General features: G+C 35.5%; 1 long non-coding RNA gene across 12 annotated transcripts in view; it reads right to left on the bottom strand.

Annotated features, from left to right (window-relative positions):
* Window positions 1–680: 680 nt before the first annotated feature.
* LOC139358546 (uncharacterized) overlaps window positions 681–18,240 on the bottom strand; it is a 42,286-nt gene continuing 24,726 nt past the window's right edge. For 8 of the 12 annotated variants that reach the window (XR_011613692.1, XR_011613686.1, XR_011613689.1 and 5 more), the window contains one exon: window positions 5,687–6,143. This is a non-coding gene — a long non-coding RNA (uncharacterized lncRNA). Of the gene's footprint in view, window positions 1,236–5,686; window positions 6,162–14,138; window positions 14,214–18,240 lie in introns of those variants that run through there. The other 4 variants (XR_011613682.1, XR_011613687.1, XR_011613691.1 and 1 more) reach the window with 3 other exon arrangements.

Here is an 18,240-nt window from a genome sequence, read left to right as displayed (position 1 = left end):
CAAGATTATATTGGGAGATGCCATTTTCTGTACCTTATCCCCAGATTTCGGAATGATACTTATTACAGCTTTCTGCATTTCAACAAATAGTGGCACTACTTTTAACTAGACTGAAGTCTTTTGTTTTTCTTTTGTATCACTTCCTGGACATTTGTAAATTCACAGGATGTCTTCCTCAAATCACAAAATGCCTATCTTCTAATTCAGTTGGGAGGTCACACTGGACCCTCTTGTCAGATATTGCTTTAATTCTGGAGTCATATGGATAGTGCCTGAGTTAGTGGTATAGCTGAATATCATGCAAATGTGGAAGAAGTCTATTGAATCAATACCATTTTATACATGGAAATAAGCAAATAGTTGTAAATAATATGGAACAATAAAAATCTAGTAAACCAATGTTCATGCTTTTCAATTGTCTTGCTAAAAAAACATTGCTTCTTTAGCAAGATGTTATATACCATGATGGAAAATATTGTGTGCTGGAAATAAAGAAAATAACAAACTTTGGGTCTTGGCTTAGGTTATCAGTTACCCAGCCTTAAACAAAAGATATATCCCCAGTGAAATTTAGCTTTTAAAATCAGTAAAGAAAGAAAATAAGCCTTGTTAACCATGAAATATGATGCGAAAATTAGATAACATTTAACTGGACTTGTAAAAGACTTTTTTCAAGAAACAATAAGAAAATGACCTGAAATAGTATGTGTTTATTCATAAGTAAAATGATTGCTAATTCACTTTACAAGAGTCTACTTGTATTAATGGTTATCCTTGCATATTAAGTCTTACAATCCTATTAATAATTGCTCACCTACAAATGACATTTATCAAGGGATCAAAGTCTTCATGTACCACATAAAATGCTTATTATAACAAAGTAAACCAGCTGTGTGTCTTTGATCACTGCATCAATAGCTCGCTATTTTACCTTCTGTTTCTGTTCCATTCTGCTAGTCAAGGGTCTTCATAAAAATACGAAGGAAAATGAACAGCTAGTAACACATTTGATGTGCCACTCTGATGAACTTCAGAATGCTTAATATCGTCTTGTTTAATTTCATGTTTCAAAAAGCTTCTCAATTGCAGGATCAGTTACTTTCAATCTCCACATCAGTCAGTCCAGATGGTTCTCATGATTTGCTAAGGAGAGCTGCAAATTGAACTTTTTGAACCCATGATGCATATTGTGTTAATCCTTGATGTGGAAGGGTCCTTCTGCAGAATAAGTGGAACTGAAAAAGGTGTTTACATTCACAAACAGAATATTAGTTAAGGAATAAAAGGGAATCTTTAAAGTATTAAACCCAGATGAACACTGAAAAATACAGTCGTCAGAAAAATCAAGTCATTTCACTTCTGTATTCATTGCTGAAATAAGAACATCATTTCACTTCTAATTTGAATTTTAAGATTAAAAACACTTTAGATTTGTTTCGTATTGCAGAATAATCTGTAACTTGTTCTGTAAACACTTCATTGCTAGGCGAAAACTGTGAGCTATATTTGTTTGTGTATGATACCATTCCTTTATGGTCAATTTTTCCTGAACTCACAGGTAGAATATATGTTCTTTTTATTTTTGTTTTTATTTTTTTTGAGACAAAGTCTGGCTCTGTCACCCAGGCTGGAGTGCAGTGGCGCGATATCGGCTCACTGCAACCTCCACTTTCCCGGATTCACACCATTCTCCTGCCTCAGCCTCCCGAGTAGCTGGGGCTACAGGCGCCGCCATCACCCCCGGCTAATTTTTTTGCAGTTTTAGTAGAGACGGGGTTTCACCGTGTTCGCCAGGATGTTCTCGATCTCCTGACCCTGTGATCCGCCCGCCTCGGCCTCCCCAAGTGCTGGGATTACAGGCGTGAGCCACCGCGCCCGGCCGTAGAATATATTTTCATTTGAATAATTTAAGAAGTAATGTCACCAATATGGATAGAACAGTAATTTCACTTTTGATACTAATTTAATTAAGAAGGTGATTTTTAGGCTGGGCGCGGTGGCTCACGCCTGTAATCCCAGCACTTGGGGAGGCCGAGACGGGCGGATCACAGGGTCAGGAGATCGAGAACATCCTGGCGAACACGGTGAAACCCCGTCTCTACTAAAAATACAAAAAACTAGCCGGGCGAGGTGGCGGGCGCCTGTGGTCCCAGCTACTCGGGAGGCTGAGGCAGGAGAATGTCGTGAACCCGGGAGGCGGAGCTTGCAGTGAGTGGAGATTGCGCCACTGCACTCCAGCCTGGGCCACAGAGTGAGACTCTGTCTCAAAAAAAAAAAAAAAAAAAAAAAAAAAAAAAAAAGTGATTTTAAGCAATATCCATTTCTATTTGGTTGTGTTTTATCTATTTCAATTATTTTCTATATTGGAAGTAATTACAAATTTTAATTTTTTTACAGCCCTCATATCTTTTACTTTAAAAAATTTAATGTTTAATGAATTTGGAGGGAGGGCCAACCTTCATTCTTACATTTATTTATACATTTAATGGGAAAGGAGTACTATTCTCCTGAATGTTCAAACAAGCAATGGAAATTCGCAAGAGAGAAACAATTTAAAATCTTCATCACATTGTATTGAAATTTTTTCGTTTCTTTTTTTCCACTAGATCTTACTGAAGATGCATTGCCCATAGATGTTCTTCATTAATTTAAGCAATATTTTCAGGGAAGTTATTCTGGGAATATGCCTGTAGGACTGAACTGGTCTTTGAATTATGGATAATATTTGGAGAGCTGGAGAGGAGAGTGAAGGGCACTATACAGGTGGGCAAACATCTTGAAATTTTCAAACTCTGTGTAATTATTTTACATGTAACTACCTGGGCATGACCAACAGGTATAAGAATAGCATCTGTTGGTTGCTAAATTTTTAGGTAATGTCCAACAGGTACCAATAGATGCCACTGACGACCTTTTGTGAAGTTCCCCCAAGAGTCATAACTGGTGAACATAGTTCATCCATGGGGAACACAGACTGTAACTCACTGATGGATTTAGGAAGGAATGTACCTAGCATTTTTGGAAAAAATGTGAATAAATCCACCTGATCAATGTGGTGGGTTCTTCTAGAAAATAGAAAAAAATGGGGTTAGGCTAAGTAATGTGGAGATTTAAGAAGATAGATCTGGGGTGACAGAATATTAGATACAACAAAGGCAGTTCCTTCAACTTCACCAAGTTTTTCCTGTCAGTTGTGCTGGTGTCTATCAAATTGTATGTGACCGCTTACTTTCATTATGGCAAATGCATCTTCAGAAACATTATAACTAAGATAACTTTTCCAATAGAGTGCAAAATGTCCATCTCTAGAAAGGTTTACTCAGAGAACTCCAGCAATGCAATGCCACATACATGCAGCATTATGATCTTTAGTTTGATTTCTCCTTCCCTTAACCCTGATTAGGACTCTATAGTCAAGGAAGTTGAATGGAGAGGGAATATGAAAACTAAGGCTGTGTTTGTTAAAAGGGTTTTATGATGCCTTCACTTTGAGTAAATATACAGGCTATTGTATCTCCCTCCCTCCCTCCCTTCCTTCTCTCCCTTCTTTCCTTCCGTCCGGAATTATTTTTGAGAAACGCTGTGATGTGTCGATTGGGAGCACATCCTCTGGAGCTGGTTATTGGATTAAAATCATAACCCTTCCTCCTATTAACTATGTGACCTTGAACAAGCTACTAGGCTGTAAATTAGGAATAATAATGGCATCAATATGATCCTGCTATAGATTGAATTGTATGAGTTAATGTATGTGAAGCAATTTTATACGGTAAGAATTGGATGAAAGGTAGTTACTACTTTATTTATCGAACATTTAGCATTTTTTAGCTTTTTATTTTGAAAAGATCACAGATCCATAGGAAGTTTCAAATACAAAGGTCTCATGTACCATTCTACACAGTTTCTTCCAAGAGTTACATCTTGTATAATGTAGTACAATATCAAGACCAGGCATTGACATTGGTACAATGTGAATACATAGGTCTATGTCAATTTTATCATGTGTTCATTAATGTGACCATTATTACAATTGAGTTACAGAACTCTTCCATCACTAAAAGTGTCTTCCTCACATTTTATAGTCATATTCATCTCACATTTCTCTACAATCACTAACCTCTGGAAATAACTAATCTGTTTTCTATATGTATATTTTATTAAAGTTATATACATGAAGTAATATACTATGTGTCCTTTTGATATTGGCTTTTTTCACTAAGCACAATGCCCTTCCGATCTATGCAAGTGATTGCATGTGTCAAAAGTATATTCTTTATTTCTGGGTAGTATTTCATCATATGGATATACCACAGTTTACTCAACCATTCACCTGTCCAACATTTTGAATGGCAAGAATATGGGAATAAAGTTAAACAGATATGACTTAAGTGTTATCCTGATCATTTCTGATTTTGCTTCTAATGTTGTTCTGACCCTGCTAAATCTCAGTACCATCTCATGTTCAATACTCAATTAGATGCTATACATTGATATATATATTTACATATGTGTATATGTGATGTATAATAAAATGTGGGAGGAAGGAAGACCTATGCTCTCAAGGAAAGAAAAACATAAATGTTATTTTCCCACAGTTTTGTATATGTCACAGCCCCTAGGTAATTTGAATTTTTAAAATGTGTAATTAATTAAAAAATATCAAATATGTTAAACTAAATTAAAATACCACATAAAACAAGTTTCCTTTAAAACTTTGACTCTTTGCAGCTGGAGTGAAAAGCATTTGTGAGTCTCTGTGAAGATGTTCATATAATATTTTGGCCCTTCCTGAACGGATAAAATTAATAATAATGATACAATAATGTAATATCCATGTATATTTTTATTTTACAACAACTTTTTTTTCCACTTTTTAAATGCCTGCTGTGTATCAGGGGCTTGGGAAGGTGATGTATATGTATCCTATTTGATATATTTATTTTTAATTGATACTAAATTGATAAAAATAATTTTATCTTAAAACATTTTTCCTAATTCAAAGTAGAAAAATGCCTTTAAAAAGTGCTTATATTTTGAAAAGTATATATAAAAATAATTCAGAAGTATAAAGCAAACAACTGTAAGTTTATTAATAACCTGCATTCTCATGAATATTCATTATGGGCTAAATATATCCCTTGTGTACATTATAGGACTTTCTTCAAAGATAAATAAAATGTATATTCATGGAAATAAAATCAATTTTGTTCCGCAGAATGGTTCATATTCTCAGAGTAGCTATTTAGAAATGTCATACTATAGGCTGGGTGAAGTTGCTCATGCCTGTAATCCCAGCACTTTGGGAGGCCAAAGCTGGCAGATCACCTGAGGTCAGGAAATCAAGACCAGCCTGGCCAACATGATGAAACCCTGTCTCCGCCGGGCGCGGTGGCTCAAGCCTGTAATCCCAGCACTTTGGGAGGCCGAGACGGGTGGATCACGAGGTCAGGAGATCAAGACCATCCTGGCTAACACAGTGAAACCCCGTCTCCATTAAAAATACAAAAAAATTAGCCGGGCGTGGTGGCGGCGCCTGTAGTCCCAGCTACTCGGGAGGCTGAGGCAGGAGAATGGCGGGAACCCGGGAGGCGGAGCTTGCAGTGAGCCGAGATCGCGCCACTGCACTCCAGCCCGGGCGACAGAGCGAGACTCCGCCTCAAAAAAAAAAAAAAAAAAGAAACCCTGTCTCTACTGAAAATACAAAAATTAGCCAGGCATGGTAGTGTGCACCTGTAGTCCCAGCTATATAAATATGTATACTTACATTCTCAACAATCCACTGGGCATCGAGCTAGAGCTGTGTTTAATGCAAAATATGGCCATGTGAGAAATACGGGCACTGAAGTGGAAAATATTTTTGCGTTCTTCTGTGCCAGCATTGCCCATTTCTGTCAAGTTGCACATGCATGTGTCCACAATAGGAGCAATATTTACAAGCTGCATTTTCAATAATTCCAGAGAATGACTATCTACTCTTCCACTGAAGAGAATTCTCCTTGGCACCCCTGCTTGTCATTCAGTCCTGCTGGTTCGTTGGTTCTATTGTGTATCCTGCAGAGTGATACTTTGCAGCATCTTTGCCTGTTGTAGCTGAAGTGGAGTCATCCATCATTGTGATCACAGGAACTGAGGCCCTTATGGACCTGGAGTAAATTATGAAGCTATGAGGAAAGTGATCATTTTTGCAGAAACAGCTATTTTATGTTCCTGTTTTCTATACTATCCTTTCTTTCTTGTCTGGGATAATGAAAGAGTAAAAGCCACAGGACCAGTTTTTGTCCTTTTGATTCATGCTGAAGGAAGAAAATACAATCAATAAAAATGTACTTAACAAGCCTAAGATTGACTGGTCTTTTTCTGTTTATTTTGAATTTCAGATGTACTTCTCTGTTGACCTGCTGTTAATGCTGTGTAGCTGTGGATTTCCCAGATTTAAGTGTGTTATAAATAGATAAACTTCACCACATGGGACGATTTACACTAACTGATTTGAGATCCAGGCTGGGCATGACAAAGAAGTTGTCAATTACCTTTAGTGAATTTCAGTCATGTAGAGCCAAACTAAATAACTCATTATTTTCATACCCTTTCATCTCTCCCCTTCTCCTGCAGTGAAAGCATCAATTAATACCTGAAAATACAACCTAAATTCATAAGTTACTCCAAAATTTATATTTGCTGTATGTAATTTACATGTCTTTATTTTATCCTAGTGGATTTAGAATCAGTTTAACATTCATAATACGGTAAAATATGTTTAGGTAACTTATAGAAAAGTGACTTCCCTGATACAATTTTTAAAATTAAAATGAAGATTAAATAATACAATTTAAATAATGCTAATACATAACCAAGTGAACTGAATATTTTTTCTTCCGTCAGTTATTCTACAGTTACACAGTTTGATCTTGTAAAACCTGTCAGTACTGGTCTGCTTTGTCATTATTATACATTCATTGGCTATGTTCTAATAGATGAGTATTATACTATTATGAACACTTACTACTCCTTTCATACAATTTTTATATCTAAGAAGTGAATATTTGCTTTATTAGAGAAGGCTAAATAGCTTCACTTTAAAGACTGATTTTCTTTAACATAAATAATATGATGACTCCTCCATATGGTTACTTTGACATGGCTCTAATAGCAGAATTATGTCACATATAAATCAACAAACTAGATAATGGAATCTAAATATTTTAAATTTGGAAGGTACATTGCTTTTTACAGACAATAAGATTTTAAGGCAACAGTCTAATTAAATTCTGCATACTGGAAAGAGACTAACCCTAGGTTACATCTGGTTGCTGTATATGAAAGACAAATATTTAAGGAAAATGCAACTAGCATTATTGAAACAAATATTTACCTTTTATTTAGATTGACCACACACATACTTTTTTGTACCATAGCTAATGAATGTTTATACAAAGTGCCAACATACATAGTGGTAGTAAAGTATAATGAAAATAAATGTTGGAAAAGAAATTAAACTTTCTTTGTATGGGAACAGTGTTTTTTATATGAAGCATAGCAAAGCAAGATAATCCTACTATGTTTAAATGCGAATTTTATTGAGACAAATCAAAGGCAATGAAAAGGTAGACATAGTAGTTTTATTCTATTTTAAACTACTTTATTGGCTACAGCTGCTGTTTTTGAATGAAGCCAGTCTCTTATACTTCATTGTCAGCAGCCTGTATCCAGTCAATCTTTCACTAAGAAACAGAAAGTTCACTACCCTGAGGAATCCTTCCATCACTTTGCTTTAACCACTTAGCAAAATAATGAAAGGGCCACTCTGTGTTAAGAAAAATTGCATTTCTATATTATTAGTTAAAAGTTTAAAATTGTGGTGCTTAGAAATATAGGACCTACAGGAGCGCTAACTAAACAAAGATGGTTCTTGAAACACTCTTACATGTTGCATTTGTCATTTTCAGTTGTGCCAAGACTGTGCATCCAATGGTAGCCTAGATGGAATACTTCTAAAAATTTCTAGAATTAGCCTAAGTTCAGACGCTAGATAGACCAAGATTCTAGGATTTCACATGTCCTTGCAATGAAATATTGAGACTCCCATTTCAAAGATAGATTTATAGGTGTATATGTAACACAGGTTCCTCAAATTTCACAGGAATATCCAAAATAGATTAAATTCATATGGTATTCTATATGAGACAGAAAACAGCATTGGATGTACTACCTTTGTGTGTCTGCTTTTACTAAAGGCTAAGTTGCATAATCCATAGTTTGTGGCCTCTGGTGCTTAGTAAGTGTTTTTACTGTTTTTTTGCAAGATAGTTTGAAGATCTACAGCATAATTTAAAAACAATTTATGTAATTGACAGAGCAAGAGATTCACATGTCATATCTTAAACAGTCATCTGACTGACATGCACCCTAACATGACTAAACCTTTCCAGTAGTGCATTAATTTGCTGCATGAAGAAATAATAAAATTCATTGTTGAACTACTTGGAACTAGGGAGGAACGTTAGTCTAATTCTTGTTGTACATAAATTTCAAATGTGTGGATTGCAAAGTACTTCACCTTAATTAGATAATATAGTATAATTAAGTCACTGGTTTTGAGCCTTTTCATTCACTTGGAAAACAATTTCCACATATAAACTAACATAGCTAATCAAAAAGTTAAAGAAATTTGAGAGAAAATACACATAATGTCCACATCAGAAGCAACTAAAAAGTGCTCAACATTGTCTGACTCTACTATTTCCTGTTCAGAATTTGGAAGTTTCACTTGGTAGGTTTCTATGTTCAGTATCTTTATATTGAAGCACAAATGTTCTGATACAAATGACAGGAGCATGCATTCCATCAACTCGAAGTTTTCTCACAAAATAGCCCTTAACTGCTACAAAACTTGATTTTCATATTCCAAAGAGGAACCCCGTTCTCTATTTGATGAACACTGGGATTACTGTTCCATAGGAAGGCAATCATTATGGTGCCTTTGGCACCAGCGACTGATTTTCCCCATTTACATGTTCCTACATATTGTTAATCCTTCCCTTGTGTACTGAAAAGGCATCTAGCATTAATCAGTAGCGAAGTGAATATCTTCTATTTGCTTCAAAGATATGTTTAAGGCCCCATTTCTCTGATGTAGAAAATGCATGATTATTCATTTCTAAAGCCAGTTGTGTAATTTACCTATGGTTGTTTTTCAAAATCGAAACATTGAAATACATAAAACCCAAGGTAGGAAAAGAAAATTAACTTTTAGATAGCTGTATAATAGCAAAGGATTTTCACTTACTGCAAGTTGAAGTGATGCTTAATAAAACATAATTTTTGCAAGAATTGGTGTATTTTATCAGACATATACTCTATCCAGCTTGTTTTTGTATTTTATATAATCACCAAAAATAAAATTACAAAATGCTTGTCAGAATGGGATTTTTACTGGGATCCTGGACAACAATGACATAAAAATACAATGTCAGAAGTGTAAGAATATCTCTAGGACATCCACAAATGATGCGGAAATTTCCAAATACCCTGTGACCAATGGCATGCCCAGAAAAGTTCTCCTTTTGATCTAAGTAAATCACAGCGTTTAGAATCCCAGGGTAAACTTCCCCCTGAATATTTCTTGGACTTTTCATGCAGTCTGCTACCTCTAGTACTTTTTATCTGCTTCAACCCTAGTGAAATATTGAATAAACATCTCTCAAGAATCAGAGAAATGGTCACCCAGCATTGCCCCAGTTTTAATTTCTGTGCACTGATGTTTGCAACTTATGGAATTGGAACCAATGGTAAGACTTGGTCAACTGTTGTCATTTATTTATACCAGACAGGACTAGAAGGCACAGTGAGAACAGCCAACCGATACATGGAATTTAAAATTTAGCTAAGAAAATCAGATCTGTAACCATGAAGAAATCAAGAGTCTTGTCATGATTCCAGATATGGATGGAGTGTCCACTAAAATTTAAGCTCTATGAGGGCAGTTCTATGCGTTCATAGAATTTAAGTTTTGTGAGAGGAGATATTTTTGTCTGCTTTATTCACTGCCATAACTAGAGTAGAACATAGTTGGCACCCCATAGACATTTGTTGAATAAATGGATGAATCAATAATATATACAACATGAGAACAAAAAGCAGAACAGAGAGTAAAACAGAAGATGATGGCCAAGAAGAAAGATCAGGAACTAGAAGTCAAATCAGTTAGTAAAATATAAATCAAGCAAGCAGTCACACAGACAAGAATAAGAAAACTCCAAAATATGAGAGCAAGATAGTCAATGAAGTACTTGAGCATAATAAAGATGACCTTTTTGGGAGTACTTGTTATGTGTAGCTATTGCTCTAAGTATTGTACATATGTTACTTCTTTTTGCCCCTCACATTATCCTACTATCATCATGTTACAGAAAGGAATGTAAGTCACAAGAAGACTCCATCCAGTTTAAGGTCTCTATTTCAGAAAGTGGTAAAAATTGCATTTGAATCAGAGCTTCTGTTCCTGAACACTTTGCTATATTGCCTCCATTTGGACTTCCTGAATATAATAAATATTAAATGGAGCCTGGCATTAGAAGCAGAGAAATGGATGCACAACAGTAGGAAGAGAGCTTGATTTCCAGCCAAACATTGAGGCCAGCCAGGAAAATTAATAAATCGGATTACAGTTTGGGCAGACACCAAATCCAAGGCTTAGTTGACCCAGGAATTCATGATGGAACAAGACGTTAGAAGCACATGGTAAGATATGGACAGATTATGAGAGCAGGTTGTTTTTGTCTTTTATGTCACACTTCATCCACTTTAATTTTCTTAGTCCTGTAATTTCCATTTTTTTGAACATTAAACAATTTGTGGGAATCCTCCCTAACTCATTTTATGAGGCCAACATCATCCTGATACCAAAGCCTGGCAGAGACACAACAACAAAAGAGAATTTTAGACCAATATCCCTGATGAACATCGATGCAAAAATCCTCAATAAAATACTGGCAAACTGAATCCAGCAGCACATCAAAAAGCTTATCCACCATGATCAAGTGGGCTTCATCCCTGGGATGCAAGGATGGTTCAACATAGGCAAATCAATAAATGTAATCCAGCATATAAACAGAACCAAAGACAAAAACCTCATGACTATCTCAATAGATGCAGAAAAGGCCATTGACAAAATTCGACAGCCCTTCATACTAAAACTCTCAATAAATTCGATATTGATGGAATGTAACTAAAAATAATAAGAGCTATTTATGACAAACCCACAGCCAATATCATACTGAATGAGCAAAAACTGGAAGCATTCCCTTTGAAAACTGGCACAAGACAGGGACGCCCTGTCTCACCACTCCTATTCAACATAGTGTTGGAAGTTCCGGCTAGGGCAATCAGGCAAGAGAAAGAAATAAAGGGTATTCAGTTAGGAAAAGAAGAAGTCAAATTGTCCCTCTTTGCAGATGACATGATTGTATATTTAGAAAACCCCATCATCTCAGTCCAAAATCTTTAAGCTGATAAGCAACTTCAGCAAAGTCTCAGGATACAAAATCAATGTGCAAAAATCATAAGCATTCTTACACAACAGTAACAAACAAACAGAGAACCAAATCATGAATGAACTTCCATTCACAATTGCTTCAAAGAGAATAAAATACCTAGGAATGCAACTTACAAGGGATGTAAAGGACCTCTTCAAGGAGAAATACAAGAACCACTGCTCGGTGAAATAAAGGAGGACACAAACAAATGGAAGAACATTCCATGCTCATGGATAGGAAGAATCAATATTGTGAAAATGGCCATACTGCCCAAGATAATCTATAGATTCAATGCCATTCCCATTAAGCTACCAATGACTTTCTTCACAGAATTGGAAAAAACTGCTTTAAAGTTCATCTGGAACCAAAAAAGACCCTGCATTGCCAAGACAATCCTAAGTCAAAAGAACAAAGCTGGAGGCATCACGCTACCTGACTTCAAACTATACTACAAGGCTACAGTAACCAAAACAGCATGGTACTGGTACCAAAACAGAGATATAGACCAATGGAACACAACAGAGCCCTCAGAAATAATACCACACATCTACAGCCATCTGATCTTTGACAAACCGGACAAAAACAAGAAATGGGGAAAGGATTCCCTATTTAATATATGGTGCTGGGAAAATTGACTAGCCATAAGTAGAAAGCTGAAACTGGATCCTTTCCTTACTCCTTATATGAAAATTAATTCAAGATGGATTAGAGACTTAAATGTTAGACCTAATACCATAAAAACCCCAGAAGAAAACCTAGGGAATACCATTCAGGACATAGACATGGGCAAGGACTTCATGTCTAAAACACCAAAAGCAACAGCAACAAAAGCCATAATTGACAAATGGGATCTAATTAAACTAAGGAGGTTCTGCACAGCAAAAGAAACTACCATCAGACTGAACAGGCAACCTACAGAAACTTTTTGCAATCTACTCATCTGACAAAGGGCTAATATCCAGAACCTACAAAGAACTCAAACAAATTTACAAGAAAAAAACAAACAACCCCATCAAAAAGTGGGCAAAGGATGTGAACAGACAGTTCTCAAAAGAAGACATTCATACAGCCAACAGACACATGAAAAAATGCTCGTCATCACTGGCCATCAGAGAAATGCAAATCAAAACCACAATGAGATACCATCTCACACCAGTTAGAATGGCAATCATTAAAAAGTCAGGAAACAACAGGTGCTGGAGAGAATGTGGAGAAATAGGAACACTTTTACACTGTTGGTGGGATTGTAAACTGGTTCAACCATTGTGGAAAACAGTACGGTGATTCCTCAAGGATCTAGAACTAGAAATACCATATGACCCAGCCATCCCATTACTGGGTATATACCCAAAGGATTATAAATCATGCTGCTATAAAGACACATACACATGTATGTTTACTGCGGCACTATTCACAATAGCAAAGACTTGGAATCAACCCAAATGTCCATCAGTGACAGACTGGATTAAGAAAATGTGGCACATATACACCATGGAATACTATGTAGCCATAAAAGGGATGAGTTCATGTCCTTTGTAGGGACATGGACGCAGCTGGAAACCATCATTCTCAGCAAACTATCTCAAGAACAGAAAACCAAACACTGCATGTTCTCACTCATAGGTGGGAATTGAACAATGAGATCACTTGGACTCTGGAAGGGGAACATCACACACCGCGGCCTATTATGGGGAGAGAGGAGGGGAGAGGGATGGCATTGGGAGTTATACCTGATGTAAATGACTAGTTGATGGGTGCAGCACACCAACATGGCACCAGTATACATATGTAACAAACCTGCACATTGTGCACATGTACCCTAGAACTTAAAGTATAATTTAAAAAATTAAAATGAATGTATGTAAAATTATAAAAAAATTTGTGGATTATCAAATATTAGTATTTACATTTTAGTTCCTGATCTGTTGGTTGATTAAATATATATAACAAAACACTACTAAAATGAGAGTAATTATTTTTCTATGCACTTGTATTTTGTACTTTCTAGGAGCATGTGTGTAATTTTAAAAAGTAAAAAAAATATATTGAAGACATGTTCTTTACTTAATTGGCATGCCATTGTGAATTTGGATTGTTGAACCATTGGATGCAATTGGACGGCCACAGAAATGTAATCTAAAGAGTCGACTTTAAGCTGCATTAGGGTAACTACCACTCATTAAGTTCTCATTTGTTGTCTGCTTGGATATTAATTAGCGCAGGTTTTCTCACCCTTGGCACTGTTGATATTCTGGGTAAGATAATTCTTTGCTGTGGGGAAACGCATTTTAGGATGTTTAGCAGCATCCTGGTTTCTATCTACTAGATGCCAGGAGCAAGCCTTTATAAGAGTGAGGTGCTTAGGGCACAGAATTTAATGTGCTCTTGGATTGTACCTCACCTCACTGTGGTCCCATGTGACAGATAATGTCAAATGTTCCTTTAAGCGATAGAAAAATTCTACTCACTGAACCACTAAGTTAGAGGAATATGAATAGTTTTAGCAACTACATTACAAAATGTATAAATGAAGTCTATAATATAGAAGCTTATTTCTCATTCAAATAATAGTCCAAATATGTATCACTTGCCATGAGAGACTTTTTCCATGTGAACATTCAGAGATCCAGGTTATTTGTGCATTGTGTCTCCAACATATTCTGAGCCCCTTATTTTCTGCTGGTGGACAGGGAAAGAGACAAACGAAAGAGATGCTGTTCTGCTGGTCATTGGAAGGGCAAACACATGACTTGAAAGCTGTATCTCAGATGTATCAGACTTTGGCTCACCATTACCTCAGCTACAGCTTGGTCACATGACTATTCCAAGGAGATCTGCAAAATGTAGTCTAGTTGCGTGCCCAGTATAAAGAAGAAACACATATTTAATGAACAGTTTGTGCACACATCCTAGAGAACATAGAAGCAACGTTTGTGTGAAGAAAGAAAGAAAGAAGGGGACTGGGAAGAAATATGCCTCCTACAACTGGAAATGATTCAAAAGCAAGTTGACAGAGAAATGAATAAATAAGTTGGAATGCATTCACACAGTTGAATATACAAAGCCATAAAAAAAAATGGCCTGTATCTAACCATGACATCAGGGATGAACCTTTGGAAGCATCAAGACAAACTAGCAAGTCCTGGAAGATCACACTATTATATCTAACTATAAAATTTAAAAACAATCCCAAAATTATGCAGTATACTCCTTAGGCACATGATAAAACTAGAGCAAGAAGCTGGTAAACACAGAATGCAGAATTGTAGTTATCTTTTTAAAAAGACACAAGCGGGGTGGGACAAGAGAATGGCACAACGGTAGATGCAAGTTATTGGAAATGGTCTTGTTTGAAGGCTAAGTGATGGCCTTAATGTTATGCTTCATATTATTTTCTTGGTAACTTAAGTATAATATTGTTTATGCATACATAATGCATTACAATAGAAAATATTAATACAAAAACATCAAAACAGAACAAACACATTAGTATTTAGTTAGTATGGAACATCATATATTGTTTGAGCATAAAAATAAAAAAAATTAAAAAGACTATTCACTGAAGAGTTCATTCATGTTGGGATGAAAAATCAAGAAATAATCTTTTGGAGCACAAATATAGAGAAATAGCATCAATTTACCAAGATCAATGTTGTTTGTCTATGGGCCAAGTAGTTGACAGACCCTTATTATATTCAAATACCCTCAATTTAGTTACCAAATTAGAATGTGGGCTTGGATGCTGTCTGAGCTGAGGACTTTCTTTCGCCTCTTCAGATCCCTGTTTGATGTATTTTTTCATTTTCAGTTTGGAATCTATTGTGGATCATAGGTACTGATCACATTCTGGGGCCTCGTGGACAGAAAAAACGGTGCAAGAAATTCACCTAATCTTTCTTTTTCCTTTTCTCTTCTAATATCATAGGCATGCTTCTAGGGTTTCATTTAAAGTACAGCATCATAGAAATGTCTCATAATTTAATTGGCAATGGATGAGTTATAAGACTGTGTTAATTACTTAATAGATGAGAGTATTTTAAAAGAGATTTCACATGAAGTCAAAAATACCCACTACATACCCATAAAAATGTAAAAAACCAGACCTTCTATTCCCTGTAACATTTAGTTATCATTTAGGTTTGAGTGTTCAAAGATATGCATATCGTTCAAGGATCCTTTTTTGGTAAAGGAACATATAAAATCTCAAGCAGATAAATTTGCATAGGGATGGTCATGACATTTTGACAAGTTTAGGGATGACACAGAAACTGTGATGCCTGACAGACGTTAGTGTCTGGTTCATTATTGTCATAGAAATTTTGTTTAAAAATATATTTGACAAGCTTTGTTATGTTTGATGCAATTGAAAAATATTGTTTGTGCAATTCCTTTGATGATTAACTGACTAGAGGTTTGATAATGCCATTGAAGAGAAAAACAAGGAAGCATCATTCCTAGAAACAGGTACCCAGCAGCACAGAAAATGATCCACATTTTTCAAATTTACCTTGAATACAGCTGTTGGATGAACATAAAATTTGAATAGTTGGAAGAAAAATGAGATATGGAGCCTAGCATTTATAATGAATTATCAAATGTGAGTAATTGCACTCAGTTGAACCAAAACACTTAGATTTTTGAAACTGACTCATCATTGTAATAACTTCCTTTTAAAAGCTGTTTTGTGCCTAATAATTTCATATATCATCAAAGTGCTTTGAAACATAATCTCTGCTATTCGTTTCATTAGATAAGGAAGAAGTGAACTTTAAAGTAAAATTTTCCCTGAAAAAAAATCTATTTTTACATGATATAATGATTACCACACTATTTATTCTGACTGTCTGGATTCATGATCTGGCTCTACCTGGTAGCAGCTGTGTAATCACAAAGCAGTTTTTGGAGAAAAATTTGGTTCGCAGAAGGAAAATTTACCAAAGAGAAAGAGCATGAGATTATATGCAGGATGGAGGTTAGACAGAAAAGGAAAAATCTTGATTTCACGCTTGCTGATATGTTAGTTGTTCAGGGCTATGACCCAGAACCCAGGACCTGTGAACTTAAACTCAATTGGCATAATTCTTCCTATTTGGGATAACCATGGTATCTGATTTTATCACATCTGCAGGGGAACAATATTACCAGTACATACTATTGCCTCTCTCAAAGAATAAATGGCATTCATAAAACTATTGCCTTTTCCTAGAGTTAGAAGTTTCTTCTAAACTTCTTAATTTTGATTGATTTCCCCTCTATACCTAGTGTTTATTGGAACAACTACTTTCCATTAAGTAGGAAGAAAGACTTTTATATACTGGGATTTACAAACACTTATTTTTTTTATTTTTTATTTTTTACCAGAAACACTAAGAGACAGGTAACAGCTGGCCATTAAAGAATAAAGTAATACATAAAAATTTCACCTGCAATGGTTGAATTTAAGACTTGGGCAATAGTAAACCAAGCTGTGAGGCATTTTGAATTTTCAGGGTCACATTATGCAGTTGTGTCAGGAGACTATTTACTGGTGAGCAGAGACCCCAAAAATGAAGGCCTTTTGAGCCTTCTAAAATTTGTGTTTATCATTCCACAGAATGTCAAAAGTTTTACTGCATGTGTTTCTATTTTGTTCAGTTTTGCATGTTTTTGAATGCATATAAATGAAATCATACCATAAATATTCTTTAAACATAGGCTCTTTAATTAATTATCTCTAAGATTTGACCATATTGTTCCATTTAGCCATTATTCACTGGTTCTCCTTCGAACTACTATTCAATTTTCTGGATATAATACAATTTATTTATCATTCTCCTGTTTATAGATATTTAAATGTGTCCATTTTTTCTTATGCAAACAGCGCTACTTAAACACTGTCATAGTTTTCTCCTGGTTACATACAGGTGGCTGTTTCTAGTTATATACAGGTGTTGTGGTCTGATATATGACCCCAACACAAAACAAGAAATTTGTTTTACCTGGCAATCAAGTAAACCAAAAGTTTCACAAACGTCAGAAGTAATCCTTATTCAATGCAGTCTCATATTTTTATTCTATTGTATTGTATTTATACTCTATACCATGTTATTTTAGGTTGTTAACCTTCTGGTTACCCTCCAGGGTCACAACCATAACGCTAAGAACATAAAAGTTGAAGTTTATTTAACTTGACGAATGAATTCAATTGAAGGCTGGTTCACTTTTACACCCATTTATTTGAGATTCCTCTTTTACTGAATGTTGGGCATTAGAAGATTTCCTGCCAGATGGGCATCTTATAAGTATGCTGTATATATACAAATGTATATATACATATATACATTTTTGCACATACACACACACAGGATTATTTGTCAATTTCAGCAGGAGTTTAGTATCTAATCTGCAGTGTGGCTAGAAATGGAAGTCCTCGCTTTTTGGAATCTTAGGAAGTGAGACACATATTAGAATTTGTATTTCCAGAAGTACTAGATGACCTTGTTATGGAAAAATTTCCCATTAAAAACAAACAGATACTAAACAAAATATAAAAACACATAAAATTATAGCTATTGGTAGAGATTACAGATCTACCAAGGTGGCAAGAAATTAGAACACAATCCCACAGAGTAGCAAAGCCCAGGTTCTCAAGGAGAAGCTATCTGTGGACATTTGCTACTACTTCATCTGCCGCCAGTCATTTGCTCACTTAAAAGCAGCCGCTGAA

The sequence above is a fragment of the Macaca nemestrina genome, chromosome 15 (genome assembly GCF_043159975.1).
Source record: "Macaca nemestrina isolate mMacNem1 chromosome 15, mMacNem.hap1, whole genome shotgun sequence".
Classification (NCBI taxonomy): Eukaryota; Metazoa; Chordata; class Mammalia; order Primates; family Cercopithecidae; genus Macaca; species Macaca nemestrina.
Note: the sequence above shows the minus strand (reverse complement) of the source record. Positions and strands in the feature narration are given on the sequence as shown.